The sequence below is a fragment of the Panulirus ornatus genome, chromosome 25 (assembly GCF_036320965.1).
Source record: "Panulirus ornatus isolate Po-2019 chromosome 25, ASM3632096v1, whole genome shotgun sequence".
NCBI lineage: Eukaryota > Metazoa > Arthropoda > Malacostraca > Decapoda > Palinuridae > Panulirus > Panulirus ornatus.
The window spans coordinates 3,493,008-3,509,769 of NC_092248.1; the positions used below are offsets into that span (position 1 = coordinate 3,493,008).

The 16,762-nt window shown below is 45.1% G+C and overlaps 1 long non-coding RNA gene across 1 annotated transcript in view; it reads left to right on the forward strand.

Moving 5' to 3' along the window:
• The window catches only part of LOC139757178 (uncharacterized), a 221,445-nt gene that overhangs the window by 104,690 nt on the left and 99,993 nt on the right, over positions 1-16,762 (forward strand). The window lies entirely within an intron of this gene.

Genomic DNA, 16,762 nt, shown 5'->3' on the forward strand with positions numbered 1-16,762 from the left:
GGGTGGTGTCCTGTAGTGTTTGTGTTATGGTGTGGTGTTCAGTGTGGTACGACTGAGTCGCTAGGAGTGGCTGATGATGTGGTATGGTGGTAGGAATATGGCTGACGACTAAGTTGGTGTTTGTGCTTGGTTGTGGATGGGATTTAGTGTGTGTGTGTGTTGGAGATGTGGTCTGAACAATGCCTCGCCAAAGAGCTAATTTCCCTCCCACGAACCAGTCACTAAGAAACCCATTACAACATAAACACCCCAAAAGCTTATCTTGGGTATGTAATTACGGCATCAGAATAACACACATAAGCCAACAAGCCATCCACTCACACACACACACACTCCATTAAAACCCCATTGAAGCTGCACAACACCCCTCCATTTCTAAATTGGACCTTTCTCTATCCAACCAATTTTCTCGCTAGCCTCCCTTTAGATGGCTATGGAAATTGTGGGTAACAGTGTGCGTGAGAGAGAGAATTAGTCTGGTTGGATACGGTTTGTAAGGGGCACAGGAATGTGACGCTGGGAGAGAGTTGGGGGGAAGACAGTGGGATGGACCGTTATATGGGGGTGGAGGTAAGGGCCATACGAACCCCCCCTCCCTTTCTCTTGGCTCCACTCCTTATCCCCCTTCCCCCATTAAAAAATGGGGTGTGGGCTGGGTAGAAAGGTCCCTGGGATAGAAAATGGGAGACAGGGCGTCATGGGGTGGAAAACAGAAGAGCCATTGTGTGGAAAAGGAGGCGAACTACTCTGCTGTTGAATGGGGGGTTACTCTAATAATGAATCATAAGTTACTCAGCTGATGAATGGGAGGCACTCTATCAATAGATGGGGAGGTATCTATCGATAGATCGGGAGCCACCCTGTAGATGAATGGGGAGGAATCCTATTGATAAAGTCTTCCCTGGGTGAGCTGCTATCTGTAGATTATGTAGATAATGGCTAAAGTTGGTCTTTTTGGTTTTGTTGTAAATCTGTAACTTTCTCTCTCCTTTTTTATATTTCTAAACAGCAGATATGTGTTAAACACACACACACACACACACACACACACACACACACACACACAAGAGGGGCGAAGGTTCTGGGAGCGCTGAATAATGTGTGGAAGGAGAGAACGTTATCTCGGAGAGCAAAAATGGGTATGTTTGAAGGAATAGTACTTCCGACAATATTATATGTTTGCGTGCTGTGGGCTATAGATAGGATTGTGCGGAATAGGATGGATGTGTTGGAAATGAAATGTTTGAGGACAATATGTAGTTTGAGGTGGTTTGATCGAGTAAGCAATAAAAGAATAAGAGATGTGTGATAGTATAGAGTGTGGTTGAGAGATCAGGAGAGGATGTGTTGAAATGGTTTGGACATATGGAGAGAATGAGTGAGAAAATGTTGACAATTGGATATATGTGTCAGAGGAGGACGGAACAAGGAGAAGCGGGAGACCAAATTGGAGGTGGAAGTATGGAGTGAAAAGGATTTTGAGGGATCGGGGCCTGAACATGCAGGAGGGGGAAAAGCATGCACGGGGTAGAATGGATTGGAACGATGTGGTATTTGGTATTCTGGTGTCGACGTGTCAATGGACTGAACCAGGGCATGTGAAACATCCGAGGTAAACCATAGCAAGGTCTATGGGGCTTGGGTGTGGATAGGGAGCTGTGGTTCTGGTGCATTACACACGCTATAGAATGAGTGTGAGCGGATGTGGCCTTCCTTCGTCTCTTTCCTGGCGCAACTCCGCTAACCTGGGAAACGGCGATCAAGTACAACAAATGAGTATATTCATTCATTGTTTACCAAATGGCGTCCTAGCTACGTCTCTTTGTTGTATATCAACTGACTTGTATTTCTTTCTTGTATCTCTCCTGATGATGTGATCATCACACGAAAGTGCACTTGGAACTTACCGTGTTTCATTTCCCTGTGTACTCGTAGGAATATATATATATATATATATATATATATATATATATATATATATATAACTCTGTTTCCCCTTTTAGAAAGTTAAAATACAAGGAGGGGAGGGTTTCTAGCCCCCCGCTCCCGTCCCCTTTAGTCGCCTTCTACGACACTCGGGAATGCGTGGGAAGTATTCTTTCTACCCTCTCCCCAGAGATAATGGCTGAGGGCAGCAAGTATGAATATTTACATGTGTATATATGTACTTGTCTGTGTATGTATATGTACGTATACATTGAAATGTATAGGTATGTATATGTGCGTGTGTGGGCGTGTATGTATATACACGTGTATGTGGATGGGTTGGACCATTCTTTCGTCTGTTTCCTTGCGCTACCTCGCTAACGCGGGAGACAGCGACAAAGTATGATATATGTATATGAGAGAGAGAGTCGGATTTCAATGAGTTTAATTGGTTTACTGAAACTTGACAGTACTCATGATTCACGGAAAACATCCACTCCATCATCAAGTGTAGACAGTTTACAAAGTTTCGTTACAAACTCACACACATTATATTCCAGCTCGGTCAGATGTCAGGTCAAATAAAAGATCAGACGCTGGCCTCCCGCAGTAAAATGGAGAAAGAGAGAAGCATAATTTCCACACTTGGGGAAAAAAAGAGATGAGTTATCATGCATCTGTCGGCCGTGTTGGCTCGTGGGTGGACATATATATATATATATATATATATATACGAATCTTGTCGTAAAGTGTAGGGAAAAGGAGGTTATCAAGAGGTGTATGTACGTCAACGGCTTTGGAATGGAACGTAAGAGATGGAGAAAGGATGGAAGGGAAGTCGTGAAGGCGGTGGAATGGAAGAAGACCTGTTCTTATCCCAAGTACGAACTGGTGGAGAACCATTTTCTGAGGATGAAGCTCTAGAGATCAGGGCCTAATTCAGGTTTATAGATCTGATTTCACCTGCTTCATCACTCATAAAAGTTATTGTTATCTCTATTATTTGTCCAAGATCATCACTATGTACAGTCACCATGAATCATTCCTTTATTGCTCTCTTCTACTACGGTTCCCTGGAGGAGCCATGTTACCTAAGCAGTTTTCTTTTTTTTTTTTTCATTTTGAAAGCTGGTGACAAGATCTGACGCAAGGGTCAAATATCTAAATTTTGTTTTTTTCCCCTCTCTCGATTTTTACGCTCGTGTGAATTTCGCTCTTTTGGGGTCATTCTGTAGCTGCTGCTCTCTTCCATCTCTTTTATTTACGTATCTGGCAACCAGTGATGATCTTCACCCTCCCTCAAGCGTTGGCCATACACCTCAGTATCAACTGTCTTCCTCTGAATAGCAGATTAACGTATGAGCTCTATCTCACGCCTCCCTCCAGCCGCTTCATTTATACCCCATTTGGAAATAAGAAAGGCAGAGTCGACGTCTCAGGGTCGTGATTTTCTTCCCGCATAAATTTAAAAGAGAGAGAAAAAAAACCCACATTCGCTTTACGATGCCCTCTGGTGACTTTGCCACCCACTCCCTCTTGACTGCCGAGTTATGAGACTTGACTCGACCACAGAAATTCATTTGGGGATCTTTATAATCACTAAAAGACGTCAAGTATGCCAATGATACATTCTGAATCCTGTTTCCTCCACTGTATCTCAGTGTCAGGGGATAGAGGCACACGCTCTCTGCAACCCCCCCGTAAAACGTCGCAGGCTCTGTTTGAATATTACGCTGTCCACTTTATACAAGTCTGTGCGAATATTGGACGAGCCCGTTGGCCACCAGTCAACACAGGTGGTCGACAAATGTGTACCTATCTGGAATACACACACACACACACACACACACACACACACACACACACACACACACACACACACACACACACACATATATATATATATATATATATATATATATATATATATATATATATATATATATATATATATATAAACTGTTATCTGACTCCATTTGTAAGGGGTTACAGAGAGGCTGTATCATGACCACTGGACAATGACTGGTACAATCAGGCCAAAAAGCTCCTCTCATCAAAATAGTCCATCCTGCTCCTGCGCGGAGAGCAGCAGCCTCGAAACTGCAGGATCCCCCCCACGAGAGGGCCGTAACGAGTGCTGACATTTGCTCGCATCATCTCTGCTACATAGACAGGACAAAGATCATGAACAACTCTGGCCTTTGTGTGGGTGGGTGGCGAACCTGCTCCCCGGCTAACATCTGGATGATCTTTAAACCTGGCCTGTTTTTTCGCACAGGCCTCTGGTAGTTTCGACAAGCTGCAAGCAGGCAGGATTTTGTCCGTTGCCTATGTGCTTGCGCAAGATCTGTCTTCTTTCACTGTATCTTGTATCCTGCACGTGAAATGCAAGGGAAGGTAAGACGAGGGTAAAATGCAGCAGACCCTTGTCTTGTGATTAGGCTGTCTGTGACGACAGAAGAAAATAGATATACAGAGGTTAGTGTGCATATTAATTATCTAGAGATGCATGGGTTAATGTCCTGTGCATTAGCTGTTTCTGTTGCGGTAACTCCTATAAAACACCGCAACTGTTAGATGTAAACAAGGAAGGTAAAGCTATTGTTTTGTATTTCGTTGACCGTCTGGTACATAGTTTGATGGCTGTCTGGCATAACGATAGCTGTCTGGTATGCTGTTCGCTGTTTGGTATAACGATGGTTATCTGGTAGAGTGTTGGCTGTCTGGTAGAGCGTTGACTCTGGCAACGATAACTGTCTGGTATAATGGTGGCTGTCTGGTATACCGTTCGCTGTTTAGTATCACAATGGCCTGTCTGGTAGAGCGTTGGCTGTCCGGTATAATGCTGAAGTGTCTGGTATAACACTGGTTCTCTGGTAAGAGCGTTGGCTAACCTAACTTAAACTAACCGAGCCTCCTCTCCTTGCCTTCACCGAACCTCACTACTTCTTTGATCCACCGCCATCGCCTGTTGTCACCATACAATTGATGTTAGTATTAATAAACTGTCGACAGATATGAATGGAGAGGTTGGGAGCTCGGGAGATTTAAGGCGGCTCCCACCCTAAATTTTCTTCTTCGAATACCTCTCCGTAGACTCCATCATTCAAACCTGAATTATGATTGACGCTGGTTCTGAGACAGCTCAATCGACAACCCACAAAAAATAACTTCATAATGAGATACTCTCTCGCACTGAATGTTGAAACTGAAGGTAATATAACAATATGTTTTCAGACCCTGATGGTGAAGATATCAGTGACTGTGGTTTCGAAATACACCCTCACTGGTTTATGATTATCATGGATGGCGAGGCAGATGTCACGTACAGCTTCTCAGATGTGCGGCGAAGCGGAGTCATCCGCTAATGTTATGAAAGGTCATCTGTATAATATTCTCTTACACGGTCGAGGTATGTACAAAAGCCCACATCAAGGCCGGGCTTTACTTGAAATCTGAAGAGGTTAATGGAAGGGGAAAAAAAGAAGAGACAAGGGAAAGTATTTTGCGACTTTTGGAGGCAGTGGAAAACCTGTCTTTTGAAATGTGCCACATCATAGTTATTGGCAAAGGCATGAGAAGGTAGAGAGTTCCAAAGCTTGGAGGTATAAGGAAAGAAACGGTAACTAATGGGCTTACCCTTTAGTTGCCAACGGCTATCCATCAATCGTGTGACGCAGCTGCTTGCCGAGTACTGCGTGGTTTAGCTAGTAGTGGGGGGCACACAAGCAGCCAGCTCTCGGGAGCAAAAACCAAAGTGATACCTGTAGAAAAGGGAAAGTGAACCAACATTGTGACGTAGGGCAAGGGGGTCAAGTTTTGAAGTTATCCTGGGAGGGCTGGTAAGTCGGGCCGCTTGCATCTCAACTCTGTCAAGTAAGGATGGGGATGAGAGCAGTACGTCATGCAAGGACGGATCAGTCCTTTGTATAATCGGTGCAGCTATTGGGAAGAAAAGAAATTTCGACAGGACTACCAGTTTTTTACAGGCGGACTTGGCTATTTCCGTGATGTGGGATTTGCAAGATAAGGTGGATGTTACAGTAATACCAAGTATACTTACTGGGTCAAGAAGTGGAATTACAGAACCATCGAAGAAGAGAGGATAGTTCATTGAAGTTGTATCGAGACGAGATGCAGATCGTGAGAGGAGGAGGAGAATTGAAGGATGTGCAGGAATGTATTGTTGATCCGTCAACATCCACGGAGATGATCGGCTAGAGAGGAAGCTAGATATGAGGGAGCAAAATGATGGTGGAAAGCCAAAAGAAGAGAGCTTAGAGATGAGACCCCGATGCCGCCCCCTGTCAAAAGCTTTGGGAATATCACGGGCAACTACACAGGATTCCCCAAAATCTTTCCGGAATGACGACAAAATATTAGTAAGCTTGGAAAAAAGATCACGAGTGGATCGCGCTCTGTGGAAGGATCAACATGATACATTCTAGCTTTTTGAAGCTGCAGGAGCCCCGTTAAAGGGATGTTGGGTTTATTTAATTAAAGATTTATATGAGAAGAGAACCAATCATACTTATGGTTGCCAAAGAGATGATTGTTTCACTGGTGTCTTGGATCCGTCTCGGTAATATTATGAAAGACATCATCTTACTTTAAAGAAAAACATTACATGATTGGATGGCAAAATGGTTTTAGTCCGGGGAAGGTAGAATATATATATATATATATATATATATATATATATATATATATATATATATATATATATATAATTTTTTTTCGCTGTCTCCCGCGTTTGCGAGGTAGCGCAAGGAAACAGACGAAAGAAATGGCCCAACCCACCCCCATACACATGTATATACATACGTCCACACACGCAAATATACATACCTACACAGCTTTCCATGGTTTACCCCAGACGCTTCACATGCCCTGATTCAATCCACTGACAGCACGTCAACCCCGGTATACCACATCGATCCAATTCACTCTATTCCTTGCCCTCCTTTCACCCTCCTGCATGTTCAGGCCCCGATCACACAAAATCTTTTTCACTCCATCTTTCCACCTCCAATTTGGTCTCCCACTTCTCCTCGTTCCCTCCACCTCCGACACATATATCCTCTTGGTCAATCTTTCCTCACTCATTCTCTCCATGTGCCCAAACCATTTCAAAAGACCTTCTTCTGCTCTCTCAACCACGCTCTTTTTATTTCCACACATCTCTCTTACCCTTACGTTACTTACTCGATCAAACCACCTCACACCACACATTGCCCTCAAACATCTCATTTCCAGCACATCCATCCTCCTGCGCACAACTCTATCCATAGCCCACGCCTCGCAACCATACAACATTGTTGGAACCACTATTCCTTCAAACATACCCATTTTTGCTTTCCGAGATAATGTTCTCGACTTCCACACATTCTTCAAGGCTCCCAGAATTTTCGCCCCCTCCCCCACCCTATGATCCACTTCCGCTTCCATGGTTCCATCCGCTGCCAGATCCACTCCCAGATATCTAAAACACTTTACTTCCTCCAGTTTTTCTCCATTCAAACTTGCCTCCCAATTGACTTGACCCTCAATATATATATATATTGACGTAATGAAAGTACGGACCACCAGCACTGGTTCCAAAGCGGTCCAAATTATTAGGAGGGATAATGAGGGGGAGAAAAAAGAAAATTATGAAGTGATGATGTGTTTATTAACAAAGAAGAAAGAAAATTGTGAAGTGATGATGTGTTTATCTCAAAGAAAGACGAAGTCGAGAAGGTTGGACATAAATGATCTTAGAGTGCTCCACAGTCTGGTTGTGGAAGGAATGAAATAGAAATCATGTAGGCCGGTCCTCGAGTTAAAATTCATGAGGGGCTGTAAAGTCTACGGCCACTCCGATGAAATTTGAAAAAGAAACGTAAACAGTGCACCAGCTGGTGATAACGCAGATTGGTGTATGGATAACGAATCCCTCTACAGATTACACCTGTTTGGGTCAAGTAGGTACTGAAGAGATACTTTCCGGTGAGGTTTACTTCTTCTAAACACATGTCGTTATCTCTGGCCCAGCCCAGTGTGGCTGAGGCTGGACCTGAGCTGTTTGCAGGCGGCTGACCAGACTGATGCACGAGATGATGGATGGGATCGCAAGATATATACCTGCCGGGGCAACATTGGTTCCCTGCAGGACACACACACACACACACACACACACACACACACATAGGAATGCCTCATGAGGGCCCACCGTGGTCTCCACTGGAGCCAAATGGTCCCCACTAGAGCCTAAGGGAGTCCCCATTAAACGAATATCAGACGTCCCCCTTGTGATGATTCAGAACTCCCTAACAGAGACCTATCAAACGTCCTCTACAGTTGGGGACGGTCCAAAGGTTTGTCATAGGTTCCCCCAGAAGAGGTCTAGGGGTCCACAATAGGAACCTGTTAGTGGGCTTCCAGTAAGGGCCCAAGAGCTCCCCAGCAAGACCGCGTCAGATGTCCTCCAGTATAAGTTCAAGGATCCACAGCAAAGCCGCTTCAGATATCCCCAGCGGATCCTGAGTGAGTCCTGAGCAAGCAGCAAGGGCAGGAACCTAGTGGAGGGGACAACCAAGACTCTCTGAGTGCTCGTGGTTGTAGTACACTGTAGCTGGAGACTTCAAGACCTTGGTGGTGTTGTGTAGTGCCTTAAGACGGTCACAGGAGACCCTGAGGCCTTAAGATAACCCCTGAGAGCCCTAAGGCTTTGAGACGGTCCCAAGAAACCAACCCAGCCCCGAAGACAGCCTGTGGAAACCCTGAAGCCTTAATCCAGTTCCCTGGAGACCCTGAGGCAGTCCCTGAAAGCCCCGAGGCAGCCTCTGGAATCCTCGAAGGTCTAATCCAGTCCCTGGACCCCTATGATATCTCCTGGAAGCCCCCCAGGGTGTACACCAGAATGGCAGAGTTCAGCCGTTGTTTATAACGTTTCGTTGTATAAGAAATTGCTGGAGTGTTGGCCGGTCTTGCGGACCGGCAACCCCGCCACTTAGGAAACAGGGGTCTGGCAGTGGCGTGATCATACGACGAGGATGGATGGCTCCTTCTGACCGGTCGCTCGTCGGCCGTTCGTACTCTACCACCGTCGGGAGGATGGGTGGGGAGGCCCAGGAGGTTTGGTTCCAATAGGCATGAGAGAGAGAGAGAGAGAGAGAGAGAGAGAGAGAGGTAAGGAATCAGTAAGTGAACAACAGTGTGAGCTGTTTGCGGCGAGTGTGTGTGTGTGTGTGTGTGTGTCGACCTTATAAAGTTACCCCTTAGGGGCTGGGCAGCCCCTCGTCCAGTTGAAGCAAGACATGTGTAACTGAAATTAGCTACCGAACGAATGGGACTTTAAGCAATATAGGGCTTGAAGGACGGGGCAAGTGTGGTTTAAATCAGCCCAACACTCAAGGAGGTCCACATCCATGGTAACACTACGAACATGGAGAAATAACTGAGACGGATCTTTCACTTGTGTGCCATATATATACCATTTGCTTTCAGGTTAGGATTACTGAATAAAGATTGTCTGGTGTCTAAGAAAAAAGCACACACAATGAAAATAGAACAACAACAGATAACGCGAGAGGACATGACGTAAGTTTGGGTAGAAAACCAAAATACACTCAAAGTAAACATGAAAATGAAGCATATGTTGCTGAAAACAGGAAAATGAATATATTCAATAGCTGTGTCGGAGAGTCATTAACCTTACCAGTTTGCTCATTGCTTATGGAAAACGGTGACTTGGATCAAAATAATGAATTCTCGACAAAGATTTTAAAAAGATTTCTCATTCGTATTTACCAGTGAAAAGACATCTCGTAGTCTCAATCCAGTCTCGCTTGTAGAGATGATGTCTCAATCCAGTCTCTCTTGTAGAGATGATGCCTCAATCCAGTCTCGCTTGTAGAGATGATGCCTCAATCCAGTCTCGCTTGTAGAGATGATGCCTCAATCCAGTCTCGCTTGTAGAGATGATGCCTCAATCCAGTCTCACTTGTAGAGATGATGCCTCAATCCACTCTCACTTGTAGAGATGATGCCTCAATCCACTCTCACTTGTAGAGATGATGCCTCATTCCAGTCTCACTTGTAGAGATGATGCCTCATTCCAGTCTCACTTGTAGAGATGATGCCTCATTCCAGTCTCACTTGTAGAGATGATGCCTCATTCCAGTCTCACTTGTAGAGATGATGCCTCATTCCAGTCTCACTTGTAGAGATGATGCCTCATTCCAGTCTCACTTGTAGAGATGATGCCTCATTCCAGTCTCACTTGTAGAGATGATGCCTCATTCCAGTCTCACTTGTAGAGATGATGCCTCATTCCAGTCTCACTTGTAGAGATGATGTCTCAATCCAGTCTCACTAGTAGAGATGGTCTCACTTGTAGAGATGATGTCTCAATCCAGTCTCACTAGTAGAGATGGTCTCACTTGTAGAGATGATGTCTCAATCCAGTCTCACTTGTAGAGATGATATTGTCCATTATTAGTCAGAATATTCGATGAGTGGCTGTAAACAAAGAGTAGTGATTAACAGTCAAACATCAGACTGGTCAGACGTAACAAGTGGTGTGCTGCAGGGATTTATCTTGGTACCAGTTCTCTTTCTGATGTACGGTGATAACCTTGGTAAGAGAAGCTGTGCCGCAAAACGTCAAGATTCGCGAGGGACACTAAGCTGGGAGATAAAGCGGTAACAGAAATTGAACTTCTGCAGCTTCCAGCACTTAACAGATATTTTTCATTACTCCTGGCGGAGTCACAAAATCCTCAGCCTCTGGAAAGTTGCCAACATAATACCAGTCCTAGAGCCTTCCAATTTTTTTTTTTTTTTCTTCTTTTACTATTGCCAGTTAGTAGTGTGAAGTGAGGGAAGGTCTATCCACAGGTGTTGTTAGTGTTGTTGTGCTGGGATGTATGTTTCTTTGTCTGTCGACAAGCCGACCTATGTACATGTTGATAGTGAAGTTGTTAATTGGAAAAAGTGTATAGACACTATAAGAGGAAGATCAGAGTGCTGATAGCATAGTTAGAAATAAGTTAGTATGGCCTCCATATTGACAAATGCAGTTTTACACATCGCCAGTGAAAAACAAAGAGCGCGCAAACTACACCATGAATACTGTTGAACTGCACAACGTAACTGAGAAAACAAAGTTCAACAATCAATAACGACCCCAAAACTGAGTTAGTAGTCCTTCCAAGCAGCAGAAAAGAAAAAAAAAGACGAGCGCAATTCTGCGATTCGTATCTTCATCAAAGAAATTAATTTTTCTGACTATTTTTAAGTTAGTTGAATGTTGAGTTAATAAGTTGTGGTCATCCATCTTATAGAAAGACGTAGACAGAATGGAAACTGTACAGCGGCGAGCTACCAAGACTGGGAAAGATGCCCAGAGCTCAAGGCTCATACATACCTTCGTGCTCAAGGCTCATACCGTCGTCCTTAAGACTCATACCTTCGTGCTCAAGGCTCATACCGTCGTCCTTAAGACTCGTACCTTCGTGCTCAAGGATCATGCCGTTGTCCTTAAGACTCGTACCTTCGTGCTCAAGGCTCATGCCGTCGTCCTTAAGACTCGTACCTTCGTGCTCAAGGCTCATGCCGTCGTCCTTAAGACTCATACCCTCGTGCTCAAGGCTCATATCATTGTCCTTAAGACTCGTACCTTCGTGCTCAAGGCTCATACCGTCGTCCTTAAGACTCATACCTTCGTGCTCAAGGCTCATACCATCGTCCTTAAGACTCATACCATCGTGCTCAAGACTAATACCGGTGTGCTCTAGGGCCTTACCGTCGTGTTAAAGGCTTATACTGTCGTGCTCAAGGGCCTTACTGTCGTGTTCACACCTTACACTGTCGTGCTCAAGGGACTTAACCGTCGTGCTCAAGAAGTTGTTATAGTTCAGCGTCATCCAGCATGACACTGTATCGTATGCCCTGCGCGGGACTGGTTCGTTCACAGGGGTCCAACGCTTCATATTAGTTCCCTGATGACCTATGGTGACCTTGAGTCGTCTTTTCTTCGAAAGCAGTCGTCATTTCAGGTCCAGCCTCTCGTTTTCTTTGTGATTCTGTGTTAGTGTCATGAGGGGAATGATAAAGATATTTTTTATCTCTTCCTCTGTAAGGTATGCAAGGCCACGGAGAGAGAACATGTTGTATTGCGAATAAGATGAATAGCATTACGTGAAGTTCACAATAACCTGATACCGGATTCGGTAAGACTTGTTTTTCCATTGTTAAGCTTCTCATTATTGGAGAGATTGTGTGGTTGGAAAGGGTTGGAGTGTGTGATTGGGAAGGGGTTAGATTGTGTGGTTGGGAAGGTTTGGATTGTGTGGTTGGGAAAGGTTTGGATTGTGTGGTTGGGAAGGGTTAGATTGTGTGGTTGGGAAGGGTTAGATTGTGTGGTTGGGAAGGGTTAGATTGTGTGGTTGAGAACGGCTAGATTGTGTGGTTTCGAAGGGGTAGATTGTATAGTTGGGAAGGGTTAGAGTGTGTGGTCGGGAAGGGGGTAGATTGTGTGGTTAGGAAGGGTTAGATTGTGAGGTTGGGAAGGTTTGGATTGTGTGGTTGGGAAGGGTTAGATTGTGTGGTTGGGAAGGGTTAGATTGTGTGGTTGGGAAGGGTTAGATTGTGTGGTTGGGAAGGGTTAGATCGTGTGGTTGGGAAGGGTTAGATCGTGTGGTTGGGAAGGGTTAGATCGTGTGGTTGGGAAGGGTTAGATCGTGTGGTTAGGAAGGGTTAGATTGTATGGTTGGGAAGGTTTGGATTGTGTGGTTAGGAAGGGTTAGATCGTGTGGTTAGGAAGGGTTAGATCGTGTGGTTAGGAAGGGTTAGATTGTATGGTTGGGAAGGTTTGGATTGTGTGGTTGGGAAGGGTTAGATCGTGTGGTTGGGAAGGGTTAGATCGTGTGGTTAGGAAGGGTTAGATTGTATGGTTGGGAAGGTTTGGATTTTGTGGTTAGGAAGGGTTAGATCGTGTGGTTAGGAAGGGTTAGATCGTGTGGTTGGGAAGGGTTAGATCGTGTGGTTGGGAAGGGTTAGATTGTATGGTTGGGAAGGTTTGGATTGTGTGGTTGGGAAGGGTTAGAGTGTGTGGTTGGGAAGTGTTAGATTGTGTGGTTGGAAAGGGTTAGAGTGTGTGGTTGGGAAGGGGTAGATTGTGTGGTTGGGAAGGGGTCGATTGTGTGGTTGGGAAGGGGTAGATTGTGTGGTTGGGAAGGGGTCGATTGTGTGGTTGGGAAGGGGTCGATTGTGTGGTTGGGAAGGGTTAGATTGTATGGTTGGGAAAGGTTAAATTGTGTGGTTGGGAAGGGTTAAATTGTGTGGTTGGGAAGGGTTAGATTGTATGGTTGGGAAGGGTTAGATTGTGTGGTTGGGAAGGGTTAGAGTGTGTGGTTGGGAAGGGGTCGATTGTGTGGTTGGGAAGGGGTCGATTGTGTGGTTGGGAAGGGTTAGATTGTATGGTTGGGAAAGGTTAAATTGTGTGGTTGGGAAGGGTTAAATTGTGTGGTTGGGAATGGTTAGATTGTATGGTTGGGAAGGGTTAGATTGTGTGGTTGGGAAGGGTTAGATTGTATGGTTGGGAAGGGTTAGATTGTGTGGTTGGGAAGGGTTAGATTGTGTGGTTGGGAAGGGTTAGATTGCGTTGTTGGGAATGGTTAGATTGTTTGGCTGGGAAGGGTTGGAGTGTGTGGTTGGGAAGGGTTAGATAGTGTGGTTATAGAGGGTTAGATTGTGTGGTTAGGTAGGGTTAAAGTGTGTGGTTGGGAAGGGTTAGATTGTGTAGTTAGGAAGGGTTAGATTGTGTGGTTGGGAAGGGTTATTTTGTGTGGTTAGGAAGAGTTAGATTGTGTGTTTAGGAAGGTTAAGATTGTGTTGTTGGGAAGGGTTGGATTGTGTTGTTGGGAAGGGTTGGATTGTGTGGTTGGGAAGGGTTGGATTGTGTGGTTGGGAAGGGTTGGATTGTGTGGTTGGGAAGGGCTGCATTGTGTGGTTGGGTAGGGTATATTGTGTAGTTGGGAAGGAGTCGGGAAGAAACCTTGTGCTTTCTCAGCTTCTTGAGAACGACGGTACGGCCATTGAGCACGACGGTACGACCCATGAGCACGACGGTACGACCCTTAACTTCGAGCTTATACGATCGTCCCTTAAGCACGACGAGACGACCCCGTGAGTGAGATGGCGTAACCTCTTAACCTGACTCGTAAGGGTTGATTGAGTCAAGAGACCAGACCATCGTACATGAGGGTCGTGCCGTTGTGCTCAGGGTCGTACTGTCGTGTTCGTGGGAGGTTAGAGAAAAACGGCTGAGAGAGAGAGAGAGAGAGAGAGAGAGAGAGAGAGAGAGAGAGAGAGAGAGAGAGAGAGAGAGACCTCTTGTATCTCTTTTTTTTTTCCTGTAAGACGAGCGGACGAGTCGGGCTGGTTTGTGGTCACAGAATTCCGAAGCTCCCGTGGTTCTGGTGGTGCCCGCCAGGATTGTCACCACCTAATGTGTCATCTGCCGCCAGAGTCAGGGAGTTTAAAGATTGCCTGCGGAAGGAAGACAAAAAAAACAAAAGTAATCAATAGATAACTGACACTATTCCACTCCAGTAATTATGATGAGTGATTTCTTTTTTCTACCAGGGTTCTTATCTCTAGTGTCGACAGTGGAGGCGAACGAAGCAGGGTTCGTTCGGGTATCTGAACTCTTTACGTATGTGTGGGTTCATCCTCGTCTTCCCTCACTCCCATTGTCTCAAGCACACAAGTATTCTTCAGACTTGAGCTTTGCCTTGCAAATCATGCACGACATTCTTTACGGATAATTACTTCATAACATTAATTAATTATCTTCACTGAAGGCAGTTGGTACACCCGTCTTGAAGCGAGACGCCAAACTTGGTGTCTGGAGAGCATCCTGGGCTCGATCTGGGAGGCGCCAGCTGGAATGATCGCTAGATTCTGTCCAGGCAGGTTGGTCTTGTCTGCAGGCTGGCTGGTGCATCTTAGAAGGGTGGCTGTGGCAAAGTGTGTGGTGTTTGTGGGGTGGGTGTGAGGAGAGGGGAGAGGTCATCCCAGATAGGAGGAGATGGAGTATCTGTATTGTGTGGGGGAGGTAATACCAAGAAGTGGAAAGGGTAGACCCAGGAAGTGGAAAGGGTAGTCCCAGGAAGTGGGAGAGGTAGTCCCAGAAAGTGGGAAGGGTAATCCCACGAATTAGAAAGGGATGTTCCCAATTCTTCATTGAAAATGTACATAGTTTAAGAGCGATTTATAAACGTCTCATAAACCAGTACGACCATACTCCAGGCTCACACCACACTGATCATCGACCTTAATGTATTCACTCAAGATCCGCTATAATAAAGTGCTATTCACTCCAAGTGTTAGACACGCCACAGTGATCATCGACTTTAATGTATTCACTCAAGATCCGCTATAATAAAGTGCTATTCACTCCAAGTGTTAGACACGCCACAGTGATCATCGACTTTAATGTATTCACTCAAGATCCGCTATAATGTAGTGCTATTCACTCCATTATTAGACTCATGGTTATCCCTTAATGGCTCCACTTTCGACATCAGTCCACATAGCCTACGTCCACCATTCTTATCTTTTATTGTCCAAACGTTTTTATTGAATTTCTTGGATTCCGGCAGATAATTACTACATAGCCGCAAACCCATTGTGTTGATTCGTAAGAATTAGCCATTTGGGTTCCTTGAGTACGACGGTTCGACTCCTGAGCACTATGGCATTGATGTTCATAAGTTTCTCTCATCCTTGAGTATGACGGTTCGACTCCTGAGCACTATGGCATTGATGTTCATAAGTTTCTCTCATCCTTGAGTATGACGGTTCGACTCCTGAGCACTATGGCATTGATGTTCATCAGTTTCTCTCATCCTTGAGTACGACGGTTTCGACTCTTTGAACATCCTGTTGTGTTCATGGGCATTTTGGTATCGTAACATTTCCCTGTATGAGCTCTAATCTCTTGTGTCTCCATGACTCCTCGTCACGATGAGGATCGTAATCCTCTTCCAGCCTCTCTCTTTATATTCGAAATCCCACTTCATCACTGTATGTCTTTAGGAGTCTATTGAGACGTGCATGTTGTATAGCTTCACGTGCCATCGTGAGTGTTCCTTCAGTGTTATGAAAGAATCGTTGTGTTCGACCTTTATAAAAGTCCGTGAAGGGTTGTATAGCATGAACATGTGCACCGTACACTTATCTTACTATCACTTCTATCATGATCTATCGTCTGAATGTGTGTGATATGATATTTCTGAAATATAAGAATGTTGTTTCTTAACAGAAGAGTCGGTTCTTCTTCCCCTTCATTCCTTACTATCAGGTTGTCCTCCTCAGACCAGAAGAGATAAGGTCTTATCTCTGTAGTAACCTGTGTATTGCACGCAGTTCTGACACCATCAGGGACGGAGATATCATGTGCGTTAGCCCTTAAACGTCCCCTGACGTTCAGCTCTTTCGCCAGCATTTGTGAATATGACTTTCAGTCTTGGCATTACCATCACCTAAAGATTCTGACCTCTCTACCTCTTTTTTTTTTTTCCACTGATTTATTGTTTCCTGTTTTATGCTTTCGGACTGCATTCTCTCTCTCTCTCTCTCTCTCTCTCTCTCTCTCTCTCTCTCTCTCTCTCTCTCTCTCTCTCTCTCTCTCTCTTTTTCCTCGATCCATGCCGTCTGTTGACACCACCTACGCACCTCCTGGCTATACCTGGTGAATACCAAATTAAGTTCTCGGGAGTCTCCTACCTCCCCCACAGCCCGGGCTGAGCCCAAGTTGTTGGATTAGGTCGCTGGTCGACCAAGGTGT